Source organism: Gossypium arboreum, chromosome 4 (genome assembly GCF_025698485.1).
Source record: "Gossypium arboreum isolate Shixiya-1 chromosome 4, ASM2569848v2, whole genome shotgun sequence".
In the NCBI taxonomy this organism is placed as follows: domain Eukaryota; kingdom Viridiplantae; phylum Streptophyta; class Magnoliopsida; order Malvales; family Malvaceae; genus Gossypium; species Gossypium arboreum.
In genome coordinates, this window is record NC_069073.1 from 89,612,591 (window position 1) to 89,620,290 (window position 7,700).

The window sequence follows — 7,700 nt, forward strand, 5'->3', positions numbered from 1 at the left end:
GTAGGAACTAACATGGGTCACACGGCTAGCCACAACCCTGTGTGCCTTGTTCGTGCTCAAGACTGACTTAAAATCATAGGGTACCTTAGGGGACACACGACTGTGCAACATCACTGTGTGTCATACACGGCTGAGACACACACTCGTGTCTCTGCCCGTGCTGACAAAAATAGGTCATTCGAAAAGCCAATTTGCCACCCAATTTGGGTCAAACCTATAAGCATCAAACCAAGCACATTTGCACTATAATTTCTGCCAATTTCAATACCAAAACTTACATCATTCATGCCATATTATTATCAACCAAATTCAAGCTTATAATCTATACTCAATTATATCAAATCATAAGCCAAAGTCATATTAAATCATATGTTACCAACTTCTCAATTTCTTATTCATCTTCATGCCAAACTTATACCAAATTTAACAATCAAGCACATACCAAATTGACCATTTCATTTAATCATTCATATGTATCAAATCATACCATTTTCTTACCACATAAACCATAACAAGACCAAACCATTGTGACATCCCTAAATCGACCCTAGTCGGAAAGTGGTTTCGGGACCACCAAACCGAGTCATAATAATAATTAACCATCATAATTGATGCTCATTATATGTATATATGCATGTGTGAAAATTTCGTGTTTGGATTTTGTTAATAGTAAGTGAATTTTTATCAAATAGGACTTATGTGAGAAAATTTAGAAATGTGCTAGGCAATTGTAAGGTGGCCTATTAATACATGTGGGAAAATAGTTGTCCTTGCATGTCAAATAACCCACTTCCTAAGGTGAGTGGCCGCCATGACAAGAATATGGGCAAGGGAACATGTTTCCAACATGTTTAGTTAGTGGATTATGTAGAAAAAATAAAGAAATGAAAAAATGAGCATGGATGCCCCCCTTTGTTGCCGTGAGTAGAGGAAAAGAAAGGAAAAAATTTGTTCATCCATTCTCAAATCTTGGCTGAAAATACTAAGGGAAAAAGGAAGGATTTTTGCTTCATGCTTGGTTTAGAAGAGAACTAGAAGGAGATTTGGTCATACTTGTGTCAAGATTAAGGTATGTTTGAGGTTGTGTCATGAGATTCATGCATGTTTTAGTTGCTAACTTGATGTTCATGTTAGCCCATGGTTCAAATCCTTGTTATGCCATGGAAATGGTATTTGGCCAAGGTTGATATTGTGTTAAAGCCATTGCATGCTAAATGTGAAGCTTGTTGATGATACATGTAATGATGGATTGACTACTCTTGAAATTTCTTTTAGCATTCTTGAGTAAGACATGGAGTTTTCTTTGTTTAACCATGACCAAAAATTGAAAGGGGATGGTGTGGGATGTATTTGGCCATGGCATGCTCATAAGTGCGATTTATGCTTGTTGCATGATAGGTAAAATTTGTGTTTTGATATATGTGTATATGTGTTTGTACATGATGTTACAAATGGATGTGAAAATATATGCTAGATTGGGAAAATTTGATTAAATGTTCATGAGATGAAATTAGGTGATTAAAAGATGTTAGTTGACATTGTACATATATATATATATTCGCCATTAAAGTGAGTATGTAGGTAATGTTGAATCAAGTTTTTGGTGCATATTCGGTTAGGTGTATAATCGACCAAATGGGCGATTAGTAAGAATGGTTGCCGAATATACAAGCATACATATGCATGTGTAGTTGAATTATGAATGTTTAGCAAGATGGTTAAACTAGTGATTTATTGATTAAGCTCAAGGAGTTAAAGAAGGAGAATCAAGCAAGGGAAAGACGAAGGTCATCGAGTAGCCGACTTGGAACTATTTTACCCAACACGAGGTAAGTCATTAAGCACGTATTTGATATTGCTTAAATGATTGTAAAATTTATGCAATTGTGTTTAATGGGATGATATATATATATATAAATGAAAATGTATGTGTATGGAGTGATGACATTTGTCGAATGTAAAAGAAATAGTGAAATGTGTAGAAAGTTTGCTTTCGGCACTAAGTGTCGGGCAATACGTGTGTACGGTGATTTAGATCGGCACTAAGTGTGCGTGCTGGAAATATATGGCACTAAGTGTGCAAGCTGAAAAAATACTGACCTTGGGTGTGCGAGCTCGGAGGGTATGGCAATCGTGTGTGCGGGCTTAAATTACGTGGCACTAAGTGTGCGAAATCAAGTAATAAGCACTGTGTGTGCGTACTCTATATATATGGAGGGTGTGTCTCCATCGAATTGGGTATGGACAGCGGATCGGTAAGTACCTCGAGCTCATGACGAATAGAGAATACGTTCATGCTTGGGGTTGAATTTGGTAAGCCTTAAATCTATGTGATGATTGAAATTGTATGGTTGTGCTGGAAAATGAGTTAATGTGTAAAAAATGCTTGATTATCTTGTTGTGTAGAATATGAAATGTGGATGTATGAATTGGTATGAGATTGGACCGAAAGGTCCGAGGTATTATGGTATAGATTCGATATGGACGAGTACCTAGCCTCATTTGTTGTACATGTAGTAGTAACTTTATCGGTGGATTGACGAATGCTTATGACTTACTGAGTTGTAAACTCACTCGGTGTTTTCTTGTCACCCATTTTAGGTCTCTTGGACTCGTATTGTTGCGTGCTCGGAACCGTCGTTGAAGTCATCACACCGGCTGAAATCTTGTGGTATTGTTTTTGTTGTTGAAGAACATTTGGCATGTATAGGCTATTATATTTTGTCGAATTGTGGGTTGTAAACTTTAAGCCATGTGAAAATGGCCTATGTGGTCGTCGAGTGGGATGCTAGAACCTATAGCCACGAGTCTTAGAAACTCAAATTTTGTTAAGGTGGCCATAATTTGTGTCATGTATGATGGATGATTAAGGCCAAGGAAAAATTCATGAAATTGGCATAGTCTACTGCAGTAACTGTTGCGGACAGCAGCAGTGAGATGAGATTGAAAAATCACTAAAAATAGTAGAAGTAGAATTAAATAGTGAGTAAATTATGGAACTGAACCTTGATGAATCTATTTTTATATGGACGAAACGAAACGACCATATGAGCAGTATACTGGGAAATATTAAAGTTCTCGTGAGACAGGGCCAGAACGGTTTCTGGTCCCCTGTCTCGACTTTGAAAATTTACCATAAATTATCCAGAAAGAATTAGGAGTCATGCCTTATATGTAAAGATTCCATTTTGAGTCTAGTTTCATTAGAAACAAACGACACCAGTATTAAAGCCCTGTACAGAAAGATATTCAAGTTGTAACGCGCGGAGGTCAGAGCAGTCGATCCCTGTAACATGGGTGACTTTAACTAATAAACTGTACCAATTGGCCCAACCAAAAATTCTAAAAATAAATCCATGGATGGGTATATGAGTTTAAATTCAGGGAAAATTTACGAAACCAGTTTCCGAGTTTTGAAACTCGAGATATGATTTTTAAGGCGACGGTGACGCAGTTTTCCAGCCTGTCCAGAAATGCCAAATTGGTCGGTACTTTAAGAGGATTTGTCTCGTTAACCCCTCGTGTCCGACACCGGCGTCGGTCACGAGTTAGGGGTGTTACAACCATATTCACATCCATTATCAAGCCATATCACTTGGCAAAACATATATTTACATCTCAAAACATATTCACATACCTATAGCCTATACATACCATATAACCAAATCTCAAAATATTATTTACCAAAATGATAACCGGATAGTGTGATGACGTCTCCATCGACTTCCAACCCGAGCAGATCTTTAAAAATCTATAAACATAGGAAAAACACACAGAATAAGCTTCGAGAGCTTAGTAAGCCAAAAGCAAATAAATCTTCTCAAAATCATGTATATAATTCAACTTGAATAAGCCAAATTTACTTAACTTCATACACATATTCAACCACTTATCTTATATAATCCAACATCAGCACATTAAGTAACTTCATTAGGCTTATTTATCGATGAGCATATAAACTATTCTTTTAATTTCAAATAATGACCATTAGATCATTTAAGCTTGCACAATTTCATTACATAACCAACTGAAACATGGTCATTTATTACATTTCATGCATAGAAATATATCAATTTCTTTTTATGCATTTCAAAACCCGAATAACCATAACAAATCACACATCCAAACCATGTTCCATTTTTCCATAATTCTCATGTTCGAAACATAGGACCACAATTTTGTATTACGAGAATATATAACATATTGTTCATTATCATATATTTCACATATCGTCATTTGAATCATACTTACATTTCATATCAGAATTTCATATGCAAATCACATGTACTTGAATCATATATGGCAAAACACAATTACAATACCACATTTTTCATATAATTCATTTAATCATAGTTCACTAGCTAGTATCCACATCTTATTTTCATATAGATCATATATCAATTGATCATAGTCATACTCCTTCCATTGCTTAATGTCATATACATTGCAACATACCTGATTCGGAAGCACATTCATTACTCATTTATTTCTCGGAATGCCTGTTGAACCATTCGGAATCAATAAGGGTACTCGTATTGCTCATAAGCTCGTACAATGCCAACATCGCAGACGTGGTCTTACATGTAATCAAATATTGATGCCACTATCCCAGACAGGGTCTTACACGAAATCATATACGATGCCAATGTCCCAGACTTGGTCTTACACGTCAATCACAAATTGATGCCAACGTCCCAGACTACAATAATACATATCGAAATCCTATGTCATGACATACATATCCTAACTATTCCTAAGGTTTGTATTGGGCTTTCGGACGTCGTAACTTGATCGATTCAAGGTCGTAAATATTGCTCCCATGCTTAATTCAATTTGGCACTATTAATATATACAATCAAATTTAACAACATTTATTTACTTATGAACTTACCTTGTGCTAACTTGAATGGACCGAAAGATTATTCGATAATTTTCGACTTTCCCCGATCCAAATCTAATTTTCTCATTTCTTGATCTAATTCAATATAAATTCAACTTATTTAATCATATATTCAATCAAATTCATCTAAAAACACATAAATGAGCTAATTACACTTTTGCCCCTGACATTTCATATTTTTCGCAATTTAGTCCATATTTCACAAAATCACAAAATATTCATAATTCAATTCAATCAATGCTTGGACGAATATTCCGACACTTCATATAAGCCCATATATTTCATTTATTTCACACTTTAGTCCCTCAAAATATCATTTTCACAATCTAGCCCAAATTACTCAATTTTATCAAAAATTCAAAGATAAAACTTAGTAATCTATCACATATCTTTCATTTACTAACATTAAACTTCATAAAGCTCATAGTTTCATCAATGGAATAACTCAAATCATTAACAAAATTAGAAATTGAGACATGGGCTTGATAGTTTACAGAGCAACAATTACAAAAACATAGAAATTTTAAAAAAAATCGAACAAAAACGGACCTTTAATTGAACTTGGAAGTAGCCGAACCCTAAGAAACCATGAAAGCTTTCTTTTCTTTCTTAATATTTGGCCAACAATAGGATAATGAAGCCAATTTTTTATTTTGTTATCTTTAATACATAATAATTATACTAATTACTATTATAACCTTAAGGAATTTCATTTATAAACATAAAATAAATGGCTATAATGGTCCACTTTCTCTTCCAAAGTTCTATTAAAATTATAAGGACCTCACAATTAAGAAGAAATAACAAATAAGCACTTTAGCAAATAGAAGGCCACTTTTACATTTTACGCGATTATGTCTTTTTCACAAATTAAATACACAAATGATCGAATTTTTATACGAAACTTTCACACATGCTAATTCACATATAATAAGCACGAAAAATAATATTAAAATATTTTTGTGACTCAGATTTGTTGTCTCAAAACCACTATTTTGACTAGGGTTTAAACCGGGCTATTACAACTTGCCCAAAATCCTATCCTTATTGATGATGATAAGGATAGAGGTTTAAGACAGTATGCTGTGCTAGTGGTTCATGATCTTAATTTGGGTATTAGAAGACCCAAAATTGACGCACAATAGTTTGAATTGAAGCTAGTCATGCTCTAGATGCTTCAGATAGTGGGACAATTCAATGACATGCCTACCGAAGATCCTCACATGCACTTAAACTGATCATGGAGGTGAACGATTCTTTCAAGTTAGTTGGAGTACCCAAAGATGCACTATGATTGAAGCTATTCGCATATTCGCTAAGGGACAGAGCTCGAGCCTGGTTGAATTCATTGCCACCAAATTTAATTTTCACATGGCAAGAGTTAGCAGAAAGGTTCCTCATAAAGTATTTTCCGTCTAGTAAGAATGCTACGTTGAGGAACGAGATCATTGCTTTCCAAAAAATGGATGATGAGTCCTTGTACGAGGCATGGGAAAGGTACAAATAATTATTACGAAAGTGCCCTCATCACGGAATCCCTCATTGCATCCAACTTGAGATGTTCTATAATGGTCTAAATGCTCATATGAGAATGGTAGTGGACGCTTCTGCTAATGGTGCTCTCCTTTCTAAGTCGTACAATGAGGCTTAGGAAATCATCGAGAGGATTGCCAACAACTATTATTAATGGCCAACCAATCGAGCAACTTCAGGAAGATGAGTCACTGGAATACATGAAGTAGACGCTCTAACCTCACTTGCATCTCAAGTATATTCAGTATCCTCAATGCTTAAAAATTTTACCACTAATGGGTTTAATATTTTTGTAACACCCTTTACCCGTATCTGACACCGAGACAGGGTTCGAGGCGTTACCGGACTTAAACATAAACATTCATACCAAACTAGGTAATAAAAATGCATCCAATTTAAAACCATTCATACATATGCATATCGTCCCTTATATGAGTCTACGAGCCCTTAAACATAGATTGGGAGTAGTTTGGGACAAAACCGAGGAATTTTGAAACTTTTACAACACTTAGAAAATTTTATTTTTTTGGAGGGTCACATGCCCATGTGGGTAGGCCATGTGGTTTCACACGCCCGTGTGGCTTGAGACACGCCCGTGTCCTCAGCCCATGTAACTCTCTGTTTATGACATCATCAAGAAAATAGGATCACACGGCCAAGTCACACGCCTGTATGTTAGACCGTGTGGTGAATTTAATTTTCATGAATTTTCATAAATAAGGTGCAGGCTTCACACGGCCAGGGCACATGCCCATGTCCTAAGCCCGTGACTCTCACACGGCCGAGACACACGACCATGTCTCATGCCCGTCTGCTTACTACTGGGCATTCTGTTTCTCAAAACTAAGGTGCAGGGGACACATGGTCAAACCACACGCCCATGGGGGCAGACCGTGTGTCACACACGGCCTAGACACATGCCCGTGTGTCTACCTGTGTGGACAAATTTGAGGTTATTTTCCAAGCCAATTGCCACCCTTATTTACTCAAACACATACATAATTTCAACGGCAATTAACAAGGCATAATTAAGTGCTTAAACATCATCAATTAAGTCATGTTCATGGAAACACCATATCCACTTATACATGCTCATGTTACCATACCTTGTTAAGCCAAGTTTACAAAATTACATGCAATATGTAACATCAATTTACTCCATTTTACACATTCATATCTTATTTTTCATCATACCATTTACTGACGATTCCATCATTAACATCCATGATCACATTCACAATTCAACCATGCCAAACAATTTTAACCA

At 35.9% G+C, this 7,700-nt stretch overlaps 1 non-coding gene across 1 annotated transcript; it reads right to left on the reverse strand.

Moving 5' to 3' along the window:
• Positions 1-6,329: 6,329 nt before the first annotated feature.
• LOC128292001 (small nucleolar RNA R71) lies at positions 6,330-6,436 on the reverse strand. The gene has a single exon (XR_008281985.1). It is a non-coding gene; the product is annotated as a small nucleolar RNA R71 (small nucleolar RNA).
• Positions 6,437-7,700: the final 1,264 nt, after the last annotated feature.